The sequence below is a fragment of the Curcuma longa genome, chromosome 4, assembly GCF_044706935.1.
Source record: "Curcuma longa cultivar G26 ecotype Majalengka, Jawa Barat chromosome 4, ITB_CL_G26_1.1, whole genome shotgun sequence".
NCBI lineage: Eukaryota > Viridiplantae > Streptophyta > Magnoliopsida > Zingiberales > Zingiberaceae > Curcuma > Curcuma longa.
In genome coordinates this window covers 21,864,329-21,889,800 of record NC_133864.1, presented here as the reverse complement: position 1 = coordinate 21,889,800, position 25,472 = coordinate 21,864,329, and the positions used below count along the sequence as shown (strand labels likewise).

Genomic DNA, 25,472 nt, shown 5'->3' with positions numbered 1-25,472 from the left:
CGTACCATGCCGATATAGTTTCAATATCTTTTAATATAAGATATATTAATTAAAAAATAAAAAAAATTTAATTTAAATATTTAAAAATAAAAAATAATTTTAAATATATATATTAAATTAATAAAATAATTTTATTAGACTTTAGTTAAATCTATTTAAATTATCTCAATTATAGTTAGGAATTAATTAAAATTATTAACTTAAATTTATAATTAAATAAATGTTCCACTTTTGTTCTCACATCAATGCACAACCACCATCTAGTGCGAAGCCTCTAGAGGCTTCGTCAACCCCGGGCGATGACTCCGGAGGCATCACTAGTCCCACGCGATACCTCCGCCACTGGTATCGCATGTGTCGATGCTATTTCTTGGGCCGAACAAGATGTTTCGCCCATTTCGCCTGAAACCATTCAAGATTTCTCATGACTAGTATTCCTTACCAGATGAACTGCATAAAAAATCGGCCATCCAAATAGCACAATTGATATGGGACAAGACTTGAGCATTTTTATGTGGAATAACTAAGAATCAAAATGTGTTTCCACTTAATAAGATTGCTTGGTTACTGCTTTCTATAAAAGCCAGTAAATAAAACATGATAAATTTTAACAGATAAATAAAGTCAAATTTGAATGAAAAGGAAAAATAACTTGAAAAACTTACAAAGTTTTCACGTAGTCGCTCCATAAGTGAATCTGAAAAATCTACTTGTGAGGTCCTAATTATTATTTAATGGTGGTTGAGCAACACCACCAGGAAACTTGGATGGCCTTATTGTAGGTCCTCGAGTAGATTTTGGGGCCCTCAATGAAATTATATGAATAAAAAATAAAAAAAAAGAGACAAATCTTTTAGCCCTGGTGGGAAAATTTTCTTGCAATTCATTAGTAAAGAGTACCAGAAATGAGATACATAGTGTTGGAGGATGAGCCAATAAGTAAAGGCTTGTAATAGGGCAATTGAATGCAAAGGCTAAGCAGCAAAATACTTTCTTCAGCTTTTCCCTGATCGACCCAAACATCTTTTCCAAACGAACAACCAATCGTTGTTTAAACAATATATAGATGGATATTGTGCCTCAATATGCACCAAGTTCATGTCTTCTCTAAAAATATTCAAAATTGATTTTACAACTTATAAGAGTATTTTTATAATATCTAAAGAACAATAGTTGATGAATAAAATTATATACACAGTGTTTTTCAATGTAGGTGTTAAATTTGAGCATATACAATATATAATCCAAAAGCAATAGTGTGTCCTCAAATTTTGTCATGAAAATAGATATTTTTTTACCCTAAACATATAGTAGATGATCATTTATCAATAAAAAACAATTCCTTGTACCAGAGAAGTAATAACAAATATTCAAGTAAATGTCTCCATAAAAGTTTCTAATTTAAAATCTGCATGGAAATTTAACTAACATATCCGCACACCATAAAGGTAAATATTCTTAAAATCTATTAAATTATTTCCAATGATTAATCAGATTTGGGTCTTTTATTTTCCATATGTGAAAAATTATTTCGTACATTGTAGTTCAAATGTACTTTGAACTATGTGATTACAGGATTTGATTTGGATAAAATTAGGCTTCATTTGTGGCTAAATTGGGAGATTGCTTTGGACTTAGGTTGAACCACATTTGCATCTAATTCATGAGGGAATTGATATTTTTTACTTAAAGAAATTTCCTTTCTAAGGACAAACACACCTATTCCTCCCCTTATATGCATGCATCCAAAACCTCCTCTTTCTTGTCTTCTTCCATGGCCAACCACCTCCATATCTCTAGGATTTCTTTTCCTCCCCGAAAGTCTCTCCTCCGTGAAAGCAACTCTCTATCTTCTCCTACTCTAGGTCCAGTGGCATCAAGATGGTTGGTGATGATGGATGGCAAGGGCAATGATTAATAGGAGTTTTTCTTTCAAGATCTAAGTATGGCATGATTATCATTCCTTCTATTTGTTTGGTTTCAGGTCTAGGGACATTTAAGGGCTACCTTTTATAGAAGACAAGACCTAAAGACTATTTATGTATATTAAAATTTAGAACACACACATCAAAGGGGAATTTGGCATCTTAGGGTCAATCCTAGAGGTTATACAGTGAGTTCTCTTTTATTAGGGTCAATCCTAGAGGTTAGAGGTAAAGTTTAGGTGCTAAGCCTGTCCTGTGATTGCCTCTAGGATAGAGATTTTGGGTGATCTCTGGACTTAGCTGATAAGCTAACCTTTTTGAAACAGTCTTTCGCAGTGAGTGTTAATCCCCAAGTTTAAATTTAAGCATATATGACTGATAATGCGTGTGGGGAGGTGTTGGTGAAATTTTTTAACATGGTTTGTGTTTCCCTAATTAAATTGGGAGGGAAGGCGAGTTCTTCTAAACATAAGATAAACATCATTTTCACAAACATCATTCAATAACTAGGACTCATGAGATCCAACAAAAAAAATATACATGTAGTAGGAAATAAGTTTGCAGTTAATATGTAACACATAAAATTCTCCAACTAAGACAAGGTGTCACGACCCGGGAGATAACCGTCTGAAAAATTTCGACAACACCTCCCCCGTATCACTGACAATTTCCTGAATACAAACATATAATAAGGCCCACACGGCCTATCCATACCACAAAATATGGATTTAGACAAGTAATAAAAGTAAAAATGACCCATACGGCCACGTACACATCCTACACAATGCATAAGAATGAAATTCTAATTCTACACAACGATTAAGGAATAAATTCGTAAAGTAATGAAAAATCTAAAGTTTCGTAAGCGAAAACATAACAAGTACAAGTATGAAATCACAGATAGGAAATATGCTACGTCTCAAAATACCGATATGAAATCAGAAAGTCCGATAGTGCAGAAAGTAAACAAACTACACACATAGGATCACAAGTACTACAATACATCCACACACAAATATCAAAATTCCTCGTCATGAGATGACATAGCTGGCAGATCCCTGGCATCCTCTGTAAAGTCCTACCTGATATCTGGGAAGATAGAAAAATTCCAGGGTCCAAAAGATATAATACAAATACTCATTGAATAATATGAAAAGACAGTGCAGATCAAATAGTAAGATAACAGATACATACTAGAAATCAACATGTGATCAATAATCTATCTGCAGGTAATAAACAAGTAACATGGATCCCATGTAATGCATCATATGAATGACATGTCGCACATAATGCAACAATCAAGAATCAATCAGGTATACAACCAAAATGCAGTATACGTACGGTCCAATACATATATATCATGCACATGATGCACATATGCATGATGCAACTGCCTACACTTGCTCCAGCACTCATGTATATATATGAGTCTGAGGGTGTCCGACATCGAGGGATCAGTACTCCGCGTCCTACAACAAAGTAGTCCAGTAATCCAAATCAGGGGATCAATGCTCCACGCCCTACAATCAAGTAGTCCGGTGATCCAGTAGCTATGATAAGCTACGTATCCTATGGTCGATATCTGTCCTCTAATATCCATCCCCGAGGTACCAACCATGTACTCTTCGAGTACCACCCCTATCTGGTGTCGAGACAGATCATCGACTCGGCTGCGTACACTGCCATACAGCCACCATCATCGACTCGGCTGCATACACTGCCATACAACCACCATTACCAAGATGGAAATAGAGTATAATAACCACCTATATAATAATGCCACTAAAGGCCAACTACCATCACGATAGACCCACATCATTGGGATTTACAATGGTTATCATGCATCATGATGAGATGCTCAAATCACAGTAATCTACATCTACCATGCTAATCAACATGCGTAGGTATAAAAACCCTAATGATCACAGGTATCATAAGTAAAGAAAAGTTATAACTAGCAATGATCACAGATATGATACTCAAGGATAGAAACAATAAGCAAGAAGGATAATCCAAGCTTAACAGTCATAAGGTCAAACATAATATGAACAAGAGTAACATAAGAGGTATACAATTAACAGACAAAAATAGAATCAAAGTATCAAACTACAAGAACTGTAAACGAGTCATGCACTGGAAAAGAACTGTATTGACCAAATACAGTAAATTACCCACCTGATAAATCGCAAGTCAAATCCTAGAACCCCCAAAATATGTCCTCGTATAATACGAAAGTCCTATAATCGCTCAGGGTCCTGCAAGAAGAGTAAAATCATCCTAAATGCAATGATATAACTAAGAAACCTTAATCAAATTTAAGGTTAGTTTAACCCTATTCAATTAGTCTAACTTAGGTTAGACTAATCTAATTAGTAGGTTGTTATTAACATGAATTAATTAATTAATTGTATTAACCAATTAATATAATTAATCTCATGCATAAATCAACCCAAGTTAAACCCACCAACCTAATCCAACTTAATCATAATTGATTAGATTCAAACTAATCTTAACCTAACTCATAACCTAATCAATCTAAATCCATTATCCCCTTGGTTACAACCGGATCCAATCCATAGTAACTCTAACTTAATATTGATTACTATCAAATTAATCCTAACAGATCCACCTTCATTACTGATCAACCCCAATATTCCACAGAACAACAGAAATGAATAAAATCAATTTCAGATTCCAATAGGGCATCAGCCTTAAACACATACTAATCCCAATTGGATCAGATCTAATTCCAACCGATGGAAATAGATTTGATCGAACAGAAATACTAAATCGAATCCAACCTCAATGAAATTCTGAATCAACAGATCAAGATCTTCCATCGAAATCAAGATCAAACTGAACAAGAATTAACCAAATTAAGAAAAAGGAATTTACCTCTGATCTACGATCAAACCCTAGAAAGGATCTCTGATCTCTCTTCCTTGCAGCCGAAATCACCGGAAATCCCACCGTCACAGATCTAATCGGGTTCGGCAAATCAAGCTGTGAAGGGAAATCTATAGGAAATAAAAGCGGATTCAAGACAATCCTAATGAAATCCGTCAAAATCTCATCTCTTACCGATCGTAATCACTCTGATCGCCTCCTCCACAGACGCCGATTGTCGCCTCTACCCGCAGGATCACACCACATCCAGTAAGAAGATGAGCCCGATGATCCCAGCTTTCCGATCTCCGACAGATCCGGTCGTCCGCACCGGCAGCAAACCCCCCGTGGTCGCGCAATCGGAAACGAAAGAGGAAGAATAGGGACGCTCGCAAGAGGAGCAGAGGAAGGGAATTGCGAAAGAGAAGAATTCGCGGCTTAAAAGCTTTCTTATCGGGCGGATCTGGCTTAACAGGTTTGGATAAATCCAATAAGCTTTAACCATATAAGCCTATTAACCCTCTACCATTAATCCCTTAATCAATTAACCTTTAATAGCTAGGTTTAAATTAATTAAGAGCTAGATCAGCCATTAACCTATTAAGCCATTAACTATAACCCATTAAAACTCTTACTAATTAGGTTAAAGATTAACTTTAATTAGGGTTAATTTATTTACAAATTACCCCCTAATGTTCGGTATTTTATACAAGAATCCAGAGTGTCTAGAAGGTGTTGTCAAGAATCTTCCTTTGTAAGACGCATAGAAGTGTAGAAGTGTTGGATAGAGAATATGGCAAGTTAACTACTCATTCTCATATTTCAATAGTGAAATTGATAAGAGAAAGTAAAAAAATCAAAACAAACCTCTAGAACATTGTTGATTTCCTTTATAATAAAATAAAAAATAGTTGCCCTTTTGGCCTCAAAGGCATGCTAATGAAGAAGTGATTTATATATGACACAAACTGCAACGGGCCTACCATCCTTAAAACCCAATTCTTCTTCAATGCACCTCATCAACAACATTTCATGATTTTCTTGCAAAATCACTTCCTTTTGTATGTACAAAAAAAGCTATTACTAATTAAGACCAAGATATGGAGTACCAACATTGTACTGAAAAAAAGGATAAATGAATCCATAAATTCAAAACAATACATAATAAATTAGACTGATATTGCGTTTAAGATTCTTTAACCAAGTTTCATCTATTATATCAAACTTAAATAAAATAATCTTGTGTGCATGACTCCTCTTTATATGGAGAGTGACTTTGCTTAATAAATAGCTCCACAATTATTCCTTTAATTAGGTGTCAGAGCATTATAAACTTATTTCCTAATTACCCCCTCTCCTCTTCATTGACACCCCCCACAGTTGCTGCTTTAAAAGTATGTGATATATCTACATAACTACCAGCAGTATGCCCTGATGCCTGCCACATGAACACTTAAGCAAGAATTGATGTATTGTTGCATAATCTCTAATAGAATTTAACAAACTCATGCTCTCTTTGTAGTTGCAATTGTGGCCCACAAATATAAATGCCCAGGGTCACCCCTCATCTGAAGTATCTACAACACAAACCACCACATGCATGAAGAAGAAACAATAGCACGATACTTAGAATGAACCAAAACTACAATCCTTCTCTTACCATTACCACATATTTCTTTTGGTTCTCCCTCAATTTCCCTCTTTCCTGCTTTGTATGCTTTAAATGAACTAAGTGTTGAAACTTCTTTCTACTTGTATCATTCCTCAATGGGGCAAAATCTCGATTGCCTCTTCCATTAATATTTAAATTTTGGGTAGGAGCATTACAATATGTTGTGGGCTACGATGAAATCATGTACACTACAATATAGAAACTTGAAAAAAGAATCATCAATATATGTCATGTTTGCCCCAACTATTTGCTGTAAACACATGAATATTATCCCTGCAATAAACTCTTACCAAGACCATATCACAAATAACATTCAAATTAATTTTAAAAATTATCAATTATAGTTTCCTTGACCCCTCTCCTTAGATGTTTAACTCTAACAGATTTAATTTTCTAACAGAAATTCTTTGATGACATTGACATAACATCTCGACCAATAATCATTTATGCCTTTAAATAAAGGTGCACTAGAATATTAGTATTTTTTCCTTTCTAGTAGCACTACAAGTTTGCCTCACCATATTCATCTCTATTACATTAATAAATAAAAAAAGATAGTTTGATGTACGAAACTCTCGTCAGTGCAGAGTCCCGAAGAAGGATCGAACCACATTGGATTTATTTTATACAACCTTACCTTATATTTTTATAAGAGACTATTTCCGTAACTCGAATCTGTGACCTTAAGATTACATGGCAGTAACTTATCGTTGCACTAAAGCTCCTCTTCTGTTACATTAATAAATATAACATATAATTTCACAATCTTATAAATTTTACTTTCGCCGAATGGGAACAACTATTACAAAAATTACAAAACTTCCCTCCATTTTAATCAATCATTCTTTATCTTATTAATGATATCTTCATTAATAAATCTAAGTCACATATATAATCTCATTTAGCAATTTCATGGTCAATCATCTAAACTTTCATATTTTATTTCTTAAGTGTGATTATTAAAAAATAATAATTTCTAAAGTTTTCTCCTAATTTCAAGAGTAGAATTTAATGAAATTAAACTTTCATCAATTAACATAGTATTGTCTAGATATAACTTATCTCAAAAGTGTTTTATCTTGAACATTATTGGTTAGTTCATTAAATACAATGTGAAAAAGATAATGGCTTAAAGATAACTCAATTTAGACTTATAACAATAACAACAACCAAGCTTTATCTGACTAAATGAGGTCGGCTATATTCCATCCTTCTACACTAGAACTTTATCCTCTATTATATCATCATTTATATTTAAATAAATTTTATCTTATTTTATTTTTGTTAACTAAGCCTTTGTTAATCTTCTTCTTTCTCATTTGATATACACATTTGTCATTGTTTTACATCGCATAATTAGAAAATTATTGGTCATTTAAGTACATATTCGTAGTATCTTAAAGGTATCTCCCAAAATTTTTCCTCAATAGATACCCGACTTTCTCTCTAATATTTTCATTTTTTATCTTGTCCATCTTTGTACATACGCACATTCATCTTAATATCCTCATCTAACAACTCTCATCTTCTGCTTGTATGCTCGAGTCATAATCTAATATTCAGCTCTATACAACATAGCAAGTCTAACCACTTTTTGTAAAACTTTCCTTCAAGTCTTAAAGGTATTTGTGATTATAAAGAACACCTGACACTCAATTTCAATCATCTCGTTTGTATTCTTTGTAAGGCACTCTCTCAATCTCTCTATCCTTCTACAAACAAGATACTAAATATTTAAAACTACAACTTATCATCTTTTATCTTAATAATTATCTCATTACGTCTAATATTGTTAAACTTAAATTTCATATATTATCTTTACTCTACTAAGTCTAAAATCTTTCACTTCTAGTATTTCTGATTAAGATTTAAGTTTAACATTTTATCCTTCACATGTCTCATCTATCAAATAATATCATTTGCAAATATATATTGTGGTACTGTATCTTGGAGTCCAGTGAGTTCATCTATGATTAATGTAAAAAGATAAGGAGTTAGAACTGATCTTTGATGTAATCCTATTTTTATAGAAAAGGTTTCGGTTAATTCACTCGAAGTTTTCACTCTTGTCATTACATCCTCATACATATTCAATATACATTATGCTAACTCTTATCTTTTTTATAATTATCCATATAATTTCTTTTAGCTCTTTATCATAAACTTATTTTAAGTCGACAAATATCATAGATAAATCTTGCTTATGTTCCTGATACTTTTCAAGTAGTTGTCTGAGAATATATATAACTTTTATTGTCGACCTTCCGGTCATAAATCCAAATTAATTTTCAATCACTGTAATCTCCTTCCTTTGTATTTTTTATTACTTTTTAAAAAAATTTCATGATATGACTCATTAATTTAATACCCCTATAGTTTGCACAATTTTGTACGTCTCATTAATTCTTATGTAAGATAACTAGATTACTTATCCTCTATTGATCCTCCACTGATCATACATTTTTTTAGTTTTCAATATTAGATTGAATAATTTTATAAGTCATTTAATATCTTGTTTCCCAAGATACTTCCATACCTCTATCAGTATGTGGTCCAACTACTTTTCCATTTTGTATCCTATTTAAAGCTTGTTCTATTTTTGAAGTTTGAATTCTACGATAAAAATTTAAATTTTTATACTCATATGACTTACTTAAATTACCTAAGTTAAGTTAGTCATCTAATATTAAAAAGTTAATGAAAAATTTCTTCCATCGCTCTTTTATTTCCTAATAATTTACTAGTACTAATTGCATTCATCTTTAATAGAATAAGATCTCTTGTGAAGCTCTCTTTCGCTTAGCTATTCTGTAAATTTTTTTCTCCTTCTTTTGTATTTAATTTTCAATATAAACGTTCAAAAATTTTATTATTATCTTCATTCACTACTTTCTTAATATATTTATTGGCTAATGTATATTTTTTTAAGTTTTCCTCATTCTTATAAGTATATAATTCCTTATAGGCTTTCGTTTTTCTTTCCCTCTCACCTGTATTTTCTCATTCCACTACTAAAATTCTTTACTTTGTGGTACACGTCCCTTTACACTCTTAGCTACTATTTTAAACTTTAATATTGCCTTATCCCATATCATATTCGAATCACCGTATATTTCTCCTAATATTTGTACTCTTACACTCTCCTTAAATATATTTTGCTTCCCATCCTTTAACTTCCACCACTTATTCTAGGAGTTGTGCATATTTTTCTTCCATCGATATTATACTTAAAGCGTATATCCAAAACTATTAACCTATATTGGGTAGTTAAATTTTCTCCATGGATGACCTTTCAACTTTTTTAAAAAAAATATATTAGCTAACATAAGGTTATATGTTATCGCAAAATTAAATATAAATTTTTTTCTTCATTTCTTATTTCAAACTCATAACCCCTATGCACCCTGTTATATTCCTTATTTTTCACTCCTACACGCTCATTTAGATCTCCAATTAAAATCATTTCGATTGGTAGAATATACCTCATCTAGATCGTCCTAAAATCAAGATTTAGTGTATTGGTCTAATCCTACTTGAAGTGCATACATGATAATTACATTAATAATTTCTTTTGCCATCACTATCTTGAAAGTTATAATTATATCCTCTTTCTAACTACTACTACTTCATCCTTTAGTGAATGACAATACCTACTCCATTTCTTATTTTACTCCTTCCTGTGTACCATAACTCAAAAGATTTAGACCTACAACTATAGAAAAAAAATTCACATTAATAATGTAATGTAAATAAAATATGATTCTAAAGTTGTTCCTTGATATCACCATGACCATAGGAAAATAATCTGTTGCGCTACTAATTAGATTTAACAAGAAGTTAAACTTATGCTACTTTCTAATAGCTTGGATCAATCCATCAACTCTAAAGTGATATTTCTCAACTGTGACAAACTAACTTCAAGTAAAGTAATAATTCTCAATTATGCATGTCATGACAGTTAGATTATTCTATATAATATCTCTAGGATTACAATTTCTTCTGCGCCAGTTGACATGATCAAATCATTTTGTTTTACTAGCCAACCAACATAGGGCCTGAAACCTCGAAACATCTCACTTGAAGCTTTCTTGACGATGCTAATGCAGTAGGTGTTTTGGGATAGTGCAAGTCTGCTAATGACTTCTATGAGATGTTTTAGATTTTGGTCCTTCAATCTTCCTAATGGCATCTTCTACACGAGAGGTCGGGTGGGAAAGAGAGGCTTCTATCAGAGATAGAAAAATCAAGGGAGGTAACATAATAGAAAGACCAAAAGAGATCAAGTGGGAGAGAGAGATCGCAACATAAAGAGAAGAACAACAAGAAAAAGAGGATCAATGGCAGCAGGGATCAAGTAATTGATTCTGAGAGCAGGATGATAATGAGATGGCATGAGGGAAAGAGTGAAATAAGAGAAGGTGGAGGCGGTGAGACAGGTACGAGTTGAAACAAAAAAATACTCGCTAAAAATCTACCATTTCCACTAATTTAATTAATAGTAAACTAACTCAAACCAAATATAACTTAGTTCAGCTCTAATTCACTTCTTATCATTATAACTTCAAATCAAGCCCTGATCAACATAATGGTAATCTTTGTGCCTACTTGATGAAGTTTCTTAAAACTTAATTAGACCACCCTAGATCCCAAAGCTAATAAATTAGTTCAAGTCAACTTAATTGGTTACGTCAGATGAAAGTTTGATATCTAATATCTATCATCCATAACTAAAGAAATTTGATACCCAAACTAAATCCCCAAAATACCAACTTATACAAACTAACATTAATCATGAAATCCTTAATAATTCAATTAGATACACATAGTACTAAAATTGTATCATTCCAATAAAAAATTTCAACATGGTTTGAGGTTTTAAACATTAGGATCAACATTATAAGAACAATGTGATAACTCTTCATGGAAAAGTTATTTTGCCTTTGTTTTTGCAATCACGTTCATCTAACCCATAGAAAAGAGGCACCATTGACAATCTATTTTGTTGCATGTTATTTGTTAAAAACCCAAAAACTAACCAATTTTCACCCTAAACCCCCCAACCTGCATAAGATCTTGCCCCTCCCTACCACTCCTTCCATGACTAGCAATCTATACCCCAACCTGCATAAGATCTTGCCCCTCCCTACCACTCCTTCCATGACTAGCAATCTATACCCCCAACCTGCATAAGATCTTGCCCCTCCCTACCACTCCTTCCATGACTAGCAATCTATACCGATTGCAACCCCTTCACCTTCCTCTAGTTGTGATTCCTTATCTTTCCAATTGATTTTGAATTCCTTGTGAGTTTTGGTAGTCAATCATGCATGTGAGGAAGAGCCTTCCTCTTATTGGATCATGATTGCGGCAAGAGGGGAAGAGAGTGAATAGCCAATCGTTTTTCTTTTATGCATGTGTCTACAATCGAGTTAGCATCCTTTGAAAATGTTGAACAATCTTTACTGGAGATAGTGGGGAAATTCTGAATTCACATTGTCGAGGCCGAGCTACCAAGTGCTGAGTTGCCTTGACTGAGTAGCTAAAGCCGAGTTTGAGTCAACTGAGTACTGAGGCCAAGTCAGTTGAGTGTCAAGGCCGAGTCTGTCGAGTCGCCAAGGCTGAGTCCCCAGTGACAGAATGTCGAGACCGAGTGCTGAGGTTGGGTTATCAATTGCCGAGGTCGAGACCCAAGTCAGCCGAGACTAAGTGTCGAGGTAGAGATGCCGAGGCCGAGATGACCAAGATGTCAAGATCTGCGTTTAACGCAATTTCCTTAAAATATATTCATCCCCTCCTGACAATGCTAAGAAGTCATGTTGAACGTCTGTTTCTCCGGATACAACGGTGAGACCACAATCGCAACCTAGCACAAGTTGTATGTGGAGATACTCGATTGTTATCACGGATTCTGCACAACAAAGAGAAAATATTTAGGGGGATTGAAGGTAGATGGAGATTATTTGCTTACACACATGTTGCTTAAGATCATGACCTCCTCTTGTATAGGAGCTCTAACCTTATGCAACGTTAAATGGCCAATTAATGGTCATTTATTACATTTACTCACCCAGATCAAAACGTCTGTCGTTTCACCCGAGGCTACAGATATGCTATTAACATCAGTTAATGCATCTGTTATGCAATTGAGTAGGTAGCAAAATTGAATCGAGTGGCAAAATATTGGCTCATTCACTTAGACAAATTTTGCCCCGATCGGTCCGTCATTTGGCACGCATAGATTGTGCTTGCACATGAATGGTACATGCTTGTGCAATAATATAAACCAACAATAAGACCATGAGACTCTCAATGTGAAACTAAAAACTCATTCACAATGGTACCTCCTTTTATCCACCTCATTCTTTTATTTACATTTCGAACAATCCTCCACATGAATAGAAATAGGATATATGATAGCATTCAGCAGTTCAGTTCAGCAAAGGAGATAGGTAGGTTTTACCCTTTGAATCTTCCCTTGTGAAGACATGTTTCCTTACTGGCTGACAGTATGCACGATGTCCTTGAACTGCTCTGCCATCTATATAAGCATTGACATATTTCACTCGAGACTCCCCCTAATACAACTTAATTCTCATGAGTGTATTCGTTTTTGCCTATAAACACATTTGGTTCTTTGAGAAATGTTAAGAATTATGCCTCCAATTTTTTTCGAAACGATCTCACTTCTTTCTCAAATAGGTGATCTCTTAAGAGTATTACTCTATTGGATCATTAAAAGTCATATGCTTAACCTCCATCCTTTCACTGATCCATTAGGTTGTTTCCCCAATAATGAAATACTTAGTCAGAGCAGTTAGGTTGTCCCTTTGAACCTGGTTCTTGGGATCTCCAACCTGCATAAGTTGGGTTTCCTTGGTACCAATATTCTTCATTGGCATTAAGCTCATTCCTCACAATGAACTTGTAACTAACTCTATTCAACCCTTTGTTTAGCGGATCCACTAGGTTATCCTTTAACTGCACATAGTCAACAGTGATAACTCCTATTGATAGTAGTTGTCTAATTGTATTATGTCTACAACGTATATGTCTAGACTTACTATTATATGGATGGCTCTGTGCCCAACCAATTACCGATTAACTATCGTAATATATACAAATTATCAGCATGGGTTTCGGTCATCTAGGAATATTTTCTAAGAATTAGCATAAGCATTTAGCCTTTTCACCATATTTGTCAAGAGCTACAAACTCAGATTCCATCATGGATCTGGTTATTACGGTTTATTTAGAAGATTCCCACAAAATGGTTGTTGCACCTTCCAAAGTGAATACATATCCATTAGTAGACTTAGAGTTTTTTATGTCAGATATTCATCTCGCATCATTGTATCTTTCGATCACAATAAAATATCTCATATAGTACAGTCCATAATCAGAGTATATCTCAAGTACCTCAGTACTCTTGTTATTCCTTTCTAGTGCTCAACACCGAGATTACTCGTATATCTACTCAGTTTACTCACTACGTAGGCTAAGTCTGATTGTGCACAGTACATCAGATTTTCAATCATCTTAGAGTACTTTATCTACGAGAGCTCTCTTCTCAATTTTTCAATAGATGTTGACTTGTATTTATCGGAGTCCATACCAACGCGGTATCACCCTTAGTGAATTTCTCAAAAATCTTGTCCACATAATGAAACTGACTTAGAACAAGTCTTTCTGATGTTCTAAAAATCTTAATTTCTAAAATCACATCAGATAGGCTCATGTCTTTCATGTCAAATCTTGAATTCAATATATCTTTGGTGGACTTGATTATCTTATCATTGGGAGCAATGATAAGTATGTCATCTACATATAGGTACAAGTATGTAACACATTTATTATATTCATTGATCTTATATCCACTTCATTCATGGTATTATCAAATTTCTCATAACACTGTTTTGGTGCTTGTTTTAAGCCGTATAACGATTTTACTAATCTACAAATCTTATTTTCTTGCTCAGACATAGAAAATCCTTCAGGTTGCTCCATGTGATTTCCTCTTTTAAATCCCCATTTAGAAAAGTTATCTTTACATCCATCTGATATATTTCTAGATTCCATAGAGCGACAATCGTTAACAATACTCTAATGGAAGTTATTCTGAATACTAGAGAATAGGTATCAAAGTAATCAAGACATTCTCGTTATCTGTAGCCTTTAATTACCAATCTACCTTTATACTTATAATCATGTCATCTGCTTTTATCTTCTTGAAAATCCACTTGCACCCTAGTGGTTTACTTCCCTAAGAAAGATCTACAAATTCTCATATGTGATTTTGCCAGATAGAGTCTATTTCAGATGCAATTGCCTCTTTCCAATAAGGTCCATTAGAAGAGGTTATCGCTTTTGAATAACTCGTAGGCTCACTTTCCAACACGAAAGTGATAAAATCCATTCCGAAAGATTTTCCCACCCGAGCTCTTTTACTTCGTCTAAGCTCAACCTCCACTAGTTCATCATATAAGGTCATAGTTCCAGAATTGTTCAATTATATTTCTTATTTACAATATGAAATTCAACGCCTTCAAATGGAGCTAGAAATATTTAGAAAGAATCAAGAAGAAGCCTTAACCGAAGATCTGGCAAAAGACCTAAATCAGCTGACACTACATGATAAAGAAAAGGGCAAAGAACAAGTAGTGTATCTGGAAGAATTAATGGTCTCAAAGATTTCTGAAGGTCAATACCATCATAGGAGAGTTGTCAATAGATTGTATATTCTTGTGTTTCATATGCCCATTTTGAGGAGCTAGCATCCTCTCGAGTCTTTTACCGAAACACATACTCGAAGAATGAGATATTTCTTAATTCAATAATCGAGTTTATGTATCGTTGGAATTTGAGATTCATGCACAAGGAACCTATAGGTACTGCTGTTATATGCATATCAAATAAATATGTAATCAATAATTTTTTGCTGTATCTTGATTCTTTTTGGATCAGACATCAAAATTTTGACAAAATACTCTCACACTCACAAGTATTTATAGGATGGTTATCTTTCATTCCATAACTCATAAGGGCTCTTATTTTTTTTTTCAGAGCACCTTATTCGAAAGGTAATTGACTGTTAACATAACTTTTCCTCACAAGTACTCTGGTAGTCCAGAGCTTAATAGAAGAACATTCGTCATCTATTTCAAAGTATGATGTTTTCGCTCTGCAATACCATTTTGCTGAGTATAGGGAACTGTTATTTTGTGTCTGATCTTATGTTCAATACAACTTAACAAACAGTGATACATATTCACCGCCTCGGCCACTTCGAACCACCTTAATCTTTCTATTAAGTTAGTTCTCAACCTCATTCTTATAGAGAATAAATTTTTCTATAACTTCATCCTTACTTTTAAGAAGATATATAAAATAATATTGTGTTATCAGCTCAGAGAACATAGCATAGAGGTCATCTATTTTTGGTCCCTTATTCAGGTTGGCCTCTGCTTCTTCTTCAACTTTCTACACTTTGAAGACGTGACCGACGCGATCACAGTTGAAGCACTTCCCAAAGACGTGATTATCACAATACAACTTTATTGGCTCTGTAAGTGAGCCATGTGGATTCTAGTCACTCACATCCCTCCACATAATTTGTTACATACCCAGTGATCGCAGGTAGCAGCCAAATAGTTCATCTCATTTATTGTTAGTGTAATCATCAATTTCCAAATAGTTCATGTCATGGTCACTAGGTAGCAGCCATGTGGATTCTATGATAGGTGAAAATTGATATGGAAAAGATATTTAATTTCGAGATTGAGATCTTTTTCAAATTATGGGAGACTCCAATGCAGATTAGGCAAAGTCCTATATGAAAGAATAATGTCCATGTGAATATCTTATCCACTTAGGAGGTATTTTTTTGAGCAAACAACGAAGGCAAGGTCGAGTGCAAAGGCAAAATATAGTGTCATAGCCTTAACAATGCATGAGTTCATTTGAGTTAAACATCTTTTACAAGTTGGGATGCTCACTTACAGAGCCAATAAAGTTGTATTGTGATAATCAAGTTGTGATACATATAACTTCAAATCTCTTGTTCTATAAAAGGATTAAGCATATAAAAATTATTTTTCACATCATTAAAGAAAAATTACAATCTAATGAAATCATATCTTTTTGTTAGTTTCAGTTAGTTAGCATATTTGTTGATCAAATCATTATGAAGGATTAATGTTGGATATATATCTCAAATAAAATATATATAATATATATAAACAAATTTGAGGGGAGTACTATGTAAATTTGTAAAGTTACAAGATCTATTTGTAATGTCCAATATATCAATAGAGGTAGAGGGGGGCGTAGGAATTTGTTCCTAATAATTATTCCCCATACATGTTTCATACAAATGTTATATCATCCTTAGTAAGTAATGTTTAGGACATACAAAAGGATCCGATAAGCCACTCCAAGGATAAGAACATCCCAACCTAAGGATCCCAATGCATTCCATACAACTTTTAGAAGAAGGGTGCACAGCTTAGACACTTGAAATATAACATGGGACAAAAAAAAACATAAAGAATTGAAACAGCTAAAATTAAGCTTATAGAATATTGGATTAAAAGAAGAATCAAGCTTTAAGAAGGCAATACCCTACACGGATTTCTACTTTGGTGTATGTCCTTATACTATTCTCAAGGATTCCAAGTGGCCTAGCCTATGTCGCTCAGGAAAAAAGAATTAAAAGTTTCAAATGGTAGCTCAGCTCTATATATCAAACATCAGCAAACTCTTTTAGGATGAGTAGAACCAAGATAAAGGCAATGAAGGAAAAGTGCAAACAAAGATTATGATATTAAAACTGGTAGCCTTCAAGTGTCCTACTACCAATAAGACTTTGCATAAAAAACATTACAGAGTTTCTGAAACTAATAAATTGCACAAGGATGCAAAAAAACTGAACAGAATTTGGAAAAAGGACAAATCTACATTCATAAGCATGTTTAATAGGGAAAAATGAAGCTTTTTCAAAGAGTAAAGTAGTTAATTGAAAAAAAAAAACTTAAATATATTTTTTGCAGAAGATCAAAGAATATGCAAGCATGAATAGATGATAATAGTTCATCCGGAAGAAATCACTTCTTAAACCACAAGGTAAGTCACTTCAGGCACATTTCATTATAATCTTCAATCATGTTAGTTAGAAACGACCACAAATAGAAAGTCATTTTTACCATCATTGTTCTCTTTAGGAAAGGAAGGTAACTAAGTAGGCCTAACAATTATTGTTAAGCATGCCATTACAAGATTTATTAGAGAAGCAGTTGAATATTGTGCCCATCAAACAGCTTTCAAAGCCTTCCATTTATTTTCATTTCATTCAAACCTATTGCATCCAAGATTAGGTCCCCTCTCATCAAGTGCAAAAAAACATCCTAGCCACAATGGCATATCATGTCTTCCCAAGAGGTTGGTGAGGGCAAGCAAATAAATGACCAACTGAAACTAGCACATGAACTACTAAAAAATTTGGGTTTCATTGACAGCATGGATTGACATGTAAACCATGAGAAAGTAAACAGTATACCTTTTCCAGGATAAACCAACCAATCTTATTCTTGTATGCACAACATATTTTACAAAGACTAAGGTGCCAGCCAAAATAAACTCCTCCAAATTAAAGAGTTGTCTAAAGGAAGGTGTCAAATGAAATGAACTTCTCAAAGTTGAAAATTTTGGCAAGAGGTTATGAAGAATAGCTAAAAGGGAATTCTACCAATAGGGAGGGCCACCTAAAGAATGAGTAGCAGGGCAAGCATCTGATCCATACGTACTGCATGTCTAGGGGATGTACTATGGAAGTCATTACATCATGTTGAGTGATAAAGACCATGGGGAAGGTGCAATCACTATTTACATCAAGAATAAGGAGAGAAGCAAATAATAGGAAGCAATGTTTTAAATCTCATTCCAAGCCAAAGTTTTGATCCCGTACAAAACAAAGCATATCAGCCATGTTAGGTGCACAAATCTTAGACAAAGTAGTTGCATACCCATAAAAGCCCTCAAGGACCAATCACAAGCCTCAAAAAAGTCTTCGTGTATCACCTTTGGAAAGTCATTGTCGTGTTGCCACCATTGTAAAGCCCACGAGAGCCTCGAGGGATACTGGACATAGCCTGGTTGTCCTCCTCCATAGAGTTTTCATCTTGTGAAAAACTACTACAATTGTCGCCGTTCTCATATGTTACATTGCCATATTCGTAACCCTCACGAAAGCATAGGGGCTTGGTGCAGCCTTGTTCTCCTCCTCTACCTAGCCTTTATTTCAAGGAAACCTCCCACGCCACAGTAGTGATAATCCTCAAATGAACCCTTAGCTATCACTTAGGGTGTCATAGAAAAATTTCATTCATCTTGAAGAGTTTCGCATGTAGATCGAACGAGATGTTTCAACCATAGCGATTGAAACAATATAATATTATAAACCATGATGGAAAATAGCAATGATCAAAGCAAGAAATGGGTAGAAGGGATATGTCACACCACTGATGAATGTCGCACCACTGATCACGGATTGTTGATAGAGAGCAGAAATGAATGTCGCACCTGATCAAGGAGTGTTGAAACTTAGAAAGTGAAAGGATGTACATGGACAGAGATTATTCCATCTTATACAGGTTGTGCACATGATTCTTCTTCACTTAAATCCTGATCGGCTTGAAAATAAAAAGATTTAAAGAATAATTAATTGGTCAGAAAATGTAATTGTTTCCTTATATTTTAATTCCATTTGCACCAAAGTGGTAAAGTTGTGTTAAAATGAACATTAAACCAGAGGATTTATAGGAATGAAGCAAGTATTCTAGACTACCCGTTGAGAAATAATAATCCAAAATTATACTATAGTGATAATAAGCATCAAACTTGTACTTTATCAGGGAAAATATGTAGAAGTGCCTTAAACCAATATTTAAGGCAACAAGTGGATGAGCCCAGGACTGATATTTTTAGATCCTACATTATCAGCAAGCCACGATGATCCACCCATCTCTTCCAGAACATTAACAAACCTACAAAGTGAAAATTAAAAAAAAATAATCCCCAACATGAACTAAAGATGCCCATGGTGTACCATTGATATGTTTCAATGTCATGCCATCCCGACACTCAGCACACATCAACATGTTCCCAAGCATGCTAGGATGTATTCAATGAGTTCAAAACCTATAATACTTTTCTTCTTGATTTATTTACATCTAAATATAAGTTTATATCAATTAAATAGTTATTTAAAATGAAATTTTGAAACTTAAGTTACAAAAATAATATAAGTATCTCGATCAAGGTTTAAAGTTTCATTCTGTATTGGAGTTTCACTACTCGCCCCCCCCCCCCCCCCCCCCCCCCCCCCCCCCCCCCCCCCTCCCAACCAACCAATAGAAAACAGTATAATTATGAAACTTTATTGTACCAACACTCAACAAGCCTCCACGCACATTTAAATGTGTTGAGACGTTTTATGATGAATATATGATCATTTAGTTTATTCATTTCAGCAATCAAATAGTGAATTGAATTAAAATTTTATTGTAACATGCAATACCAATACTCAACACACTTTGGCATGCAGATGTTAAAGCATATTATGATGAATTCAAATGGATTTTACTTGTTTAATTTTATTTCATTTATATTTTCTATTGATATCAATTAAACAATGGAATTAAAAATAATTATCACTCAATTTACTTCACTACATGATGAGATGAATTAATAGAAGTTTCACTCTTATAATTTTCTTTCACTTATTTACTCTTTAAAATAATAGTAATTAAATAACAAATTATATTATAATTCTTGAGAAATAATTTATAAAAATAACAAACATTACTTATAATCATCTCGCCTTAGTTGAAACATGCCAAAGTGTGTCAAATATCAATACACTATAATACTCATCGGTAACAATAGGCATGCATAGAACAAGAGAAATTAATAGGTCGCCCCAAAATCTAGATTTGGTGTGTTCATCTACTCCAATTTGAGGTGTATATATGTTAATTACATTAATAATTTCTTTCGTCATCACTAGCTTAAGAGTTATAATCATATCCCTCTTGCTAACTACCCTACTACTTCATTTTTTAGCAAACTATCGATAACAATATCTACTCTTACTACTTCGGGTATATCATAACTTAAAATCTAAATTTTCTATCATTTTTGCCTTCACTTCCATCCATTTTATCTTTTGTACACACAAAATATTAATTCTTCACCTAATCATCATATCTACTACCTCAATTATTTTACCAATGAGCGTCCCTAGATTATCATGGAAAAGATATTAAATAAATTAATTAATACATTAATTTAAGTTTAAAAAATAAGACTCAAAATTCTCTGTACCATTATGTATTTTCTAATTGTCATTTTACATATATTCCCTATATGCATCTCATTTGTATATTAATACATATATGCCCAACTATTCTCAATTAGAACGTAACAATCTCAAATCAAGCACCGCATGTAGCGCATAATTAACATTGAAAATCCTATCAATAATATGACCAAAATTGAAGTAGAGAAAATGACAAAATCCATGGTTATAAAACCATTGATACTTGTCACATTTTAGCACGAACTGCTTTATTGATGTCATCCTAGAAATGAATAACAAAAAAAAGATTTAAATGCGGTGAATGAAGCTCCCACCATTGCGGGGTCCCGGAGAAGGGGTTATTGTACAGACCTTTACTCTCCTTTGCAAGAGGATATTTCTATGACTTGGACTCATGACCTCCAGGTCACACGATAGTAACTTTACTATTACGTCAAAGCTCCCCTTCTAATAAACAATAAAAGATTAACATAATAAAAAGCAGTGGTTGAAATTTCATGTCGAGCCGGTTGAAACGGGCAAAATATTTCATTCCGCCAACCGACCGACACCGGCACGACCCGACACCAAGCCCATCGCGTGAAGGGGTCGCAGGACCCCAACGGCAATGCCAAGTGGTTGCACAATCTCGACAGCTACTTTCCATAATCCTAATATTACGTTTGTCAAGATTTTGGCGAGATATATTTTCTAGAAACTCTAGATGAACACTTGATAGAACCAAAGAATAACATGCTTTAAGGTAACAGGTCGTTGAAGCATGCTACTTTCATGTAGTTTCATTGATTATGACAACATATAATTATAGATTGCAATAGATTTGGAATTGAAATGCCTAAATAACTTATTGTAAATTACTATTAAAATGTAAACTGAATGAATAGTCAAAAAATTCTGAGAATTCCAAGAGGCCAAAGAGAAATTATGATAAACAAAATTAACATAACACTAACCTTTTGTTAACTGAAAAACATGCAGAGCACGACGCTTAACGGCAAGTCTTACTAGGTCACTCCCATTCTTTAAATTTTCTCAATAGTTGGGCCTAAAATCGAAAGACTTGCAATAACTGCTGCAGGATTTACCTAATGCAATAATGGAAACAATCAGAGAAATGCAAATTTCTATCTAGCTTCTTTATAGATTTAGGGGAAAAGCAATCGACCATTTAAAATGCATACCTTTGCATATGCCTATATGTCGGATAAAGCTCTTCTTTTAACCTCACTTGAGTCATCTTGAGAAGACCTTGGATACACAGAATCAACAGAGCATGGATGAGTGAATGACGACTACAGTAGAGGCTATACCATCTATCACCTTAAAATAGTCAAAGAAAACACTAGGACTTCCTTTTGCATTAGAGCACATCACTTGGCATCAAAAGGACATTGTGAAACACTAAAAAAATGTTGTAAATATATTTTGAACATAACTCCAATTATCTCACCTCAAGAAGTTCGCGAGTTAATTTAAATTGTGCAGCACTCTCAAAATTTACACTGCCAAGAGAGTTAGATAGCATAAAACCAAAATCACTGTGAATAATATGTCTTCTTCATCCAATAAGATGTTACCATTTGTCTATCTTTCACCTAAACAATCAAAGTGAATAAAATTTATTTAACTATAGCATTCAAATGTTTGAGCAAACATGATAAGCTAAATTCAGAAAAACTTGAAGGAGGTTGTACCCAAGAGTACCTAAAGCAAGTAACATAGTATTGAATATCATGTCATGCTCTCAACGGAGTTTCTCTGTCAAGCAACCAAATAAGAGCAGGATAATAAGTTTTATTCTCCAATAAAAAAATCCAGTAACAAATGGAATATAAGAGTTTACAAGTAACTGAATCTATATGTCCTGCAGAAATACCAAAAATGAATCCCATAGAAAATGTTGATAGCACATGCAAGAAATATCATACTAGAGGACAGATTCATTCACAAAGCAACTTCTCAATTAAGCACATATAATCAAACAAAATTGAAACTTTGAGAATAAAGGTGAAGATCGACAGAAACCTAACATTTGCGTAGCAATTACACAACACAAGTGAGAAAGCATTATCATATTAGTTGAAGTGACCTCAAACCATCTAGAGTTGTAACAAACAAAAAATTGCAAAAGGGACGATAAAAGAATTGTTGCAAGTATCTTATCCAAGGTTTAAAATATCAAGCCATGCCGAGGTTTCAGCTCCAGACAGGAACGATATAGTTTGAGAACCGTATGTATAATCTCGATATTTTTCAAATATAAAATATAAAAAATAAAATATTTTTAAAAAATAATAAAATAATTTCATGAGACTTTATTTTAGTCTATTTAAATTATTCCAACTATAGCTAGGAGTTGATAAAATTAACCTACGTTATTATGAAAACCTAAGTTTTAAAAAAAAAATTTGGATTCCGCGCAACCTTGACTGAGGCATGCGCGGGTTGTGCGACCAAAGCATGCGACGCCTCCAAAGGTGTAACCAGACCCACACGACGTCTCCGGACAATATCCCGACCGGAATGCTAGCGTCGGTGTCGGTCTGCTAGCAGAACAAAAAATTTCACTGGTATTGAGTGAAACAGTTCAAAATTTCAATCCTTGATCTTATTTAATGATCTAACTAAGAGCGTGGCTACGTATACAAAGAATGTCATAATCGATCAATTTTGATGGTTAATCAAATAAAATAAAGATACAATTGAGAAATTTGAATACATACACAATTTGACGAATTTTCTTCATATTTAGCTATGAAAAAAATCATGCAAACTTGAGATATTGGGGAATCTACTCTTTATTGAATGAATTGAGGTCTACAAAAAAAAACATAAAATATTGAGAATCGACAGAAATTCATATATACCAAGAAGGAGATAGCAATAAGTTCTTAATAGAGAGAAGAATCATTGTATCAGGGATAGTTTCAAATAATGCTATATAAGATATAACAAGAACCTCATAAGGTATTAACAACAGTGGATGACCATCCACTTGGTATATATCTGATATTAACAACACAACATTCTAGTATAGTGTCAAATCTTATTATCAAGAAACAATAAGATGAAAATTTTCAAAGATCTAATTTACCATGTATTCACATTTTTTAAATCAGTTGTAACAATGTTACAAGAGTTCTTCGGCCTACAATTTATGCCTCATTATTCCTAGAGGATATGGCTATATATATATGTGTGTGTGTGTGTGTATGTGTGTGTGTGTGTGCTTTCCCAAGTACGATGCTGACAGCTTTGCTTATTTTCCTTTATTGTATTGTTGCTAATTCCTTGAGGATATGGCCACACACACACACACACACACACACATATATAGCCATATCCTCAAGGAATTAGCAACAATCCAATAAAGGAAAATAAGCAAAGCTGTCAGCATCGTACTTGGGAAAGCACACACACACACATACACACACACACATATATATATTGTCATATCCTCAAGGAATTAGCAACAATCCAATAAAGGAAAATAAGCAAAGCTGTCAGCATCGTACTTGGGAAAGCCTAACCATTGGTCACAATTCAAAGTTTCAAACAAAATCCTCAGCATTTGTAATTACCATAGAAATGTGAAACTAGCTGTACAGCTAGGTGCTCCTGTTTGCAATCATCTCCACTCTTCACAATAATCTGTTTATTTGAGAAAAAAGAATTAGGCATGGCCAAGTTGAAATGTAATGCATCAATTGTTCAAAAAAAAACAAAGCAATGAAAAACAAATTAAATGTAATCATTTCAATGCATCAACAAATACTTGAGTTGCAATGTTTATCATGGATGATGCATCATAACCTAGTGGTTTTTAAGAAATAAATATATATAATATAGCAATCAGCCAAAAAGACAATGTAGTTTGTTGGACACTTCTGCTAATGTAATAAATCTAAAATCAGATCCTTATGAATTTTTGTCTAAGTGATCAGGTCATTGATTCAAGGTTCACTCCATTATTATTTATGAATTTCCAAAAGACTTGTTAAAGCAAAGCACATTGCAATGTATTTCACTTCAAGCTTACAATATCTTCTAACTGATTTAGGATCTCAGATATACCAAAAAAATGCTTATTTTATAACATGCAAGATTTTGTCTTCAAGAGAAAACTTATGCCCTACAAAAGATTATCAAATTTATTTAGTCTCAATATATGTATCAAACTTAATTAAGAAAATTCATCTACCACACTACAATACCTTTCAAAGTAGTAGTCTAGTGCAGACTGATTTTCAGCCTATACTTTTTAGTACATATTTTTTGGTTCTTTCCTACCCTTGAAGAGTATCAGGTTCATTTGTGAAAAAAAAAAAATCAAAACACTAGGAAACGAAGATCCCTTAGAGAGATTATTGAGGTCCTGTCATTCTTGAATTTTCTAAATTCTCACGGAAAATTTTATGGTGGCACTGATATGTCCATGCACTAGGAACACTTTACAATGCTGAAAGAAGGGGAAGTAATATTACATTCATTCCTTATCTCAACCCTTCCAATTATCTCTGATAAACCAATATCAAGTTCTCTGAAATATTTCAGCTATTTATTAAGTCCCTATGTATAGAGACTCCATTAATATAAAATGATGAAGTAATATTTCTGT

At 33.7% G+C, this 25,472-nt stretch overlaps 1 long non-coding RNA gene and 1 pseudogene across 2 annotated transcripts; both read right to left on the bottom strand.

The window, feature by feature from the left end:
• Positions 1–1,388: 1,388 nt before the first annotated feature.
• LOC141828133 (uncharacterized) lies at positions 1,389–5,206 on the bottom strand. Of its 2 annotated transcripts, none has more exons than XR_012601741.1 (4): positions 5,007–5,206; positions 4,821–4,942; positions 4,101–4,180; positions 1,389–3,014 (listed from the first exon to the last, which is right to left on the bottom strand). It is a non-coding gene; the product is annotated as an uncharacterized LOC141828133 (long non-coding RNA). The 2 variants fall into 2 exon arrangements; XR_012601740.1 differs by having other exon boundaries at positions 1,390–3,014; positions 4,821–4,928.
• A 16,729-nt stretch (positions 5,207–21,935) lies between these two features.
• On the bottom strand, positions 21,936–24,535 carry LOC141827274 (phosphatidylinositol 4-kinase beta 1-like; annotated as a pseudogene).
• Between the last annotated feature and the right edge of the window lie 937 nt (positions 24,536–25,472).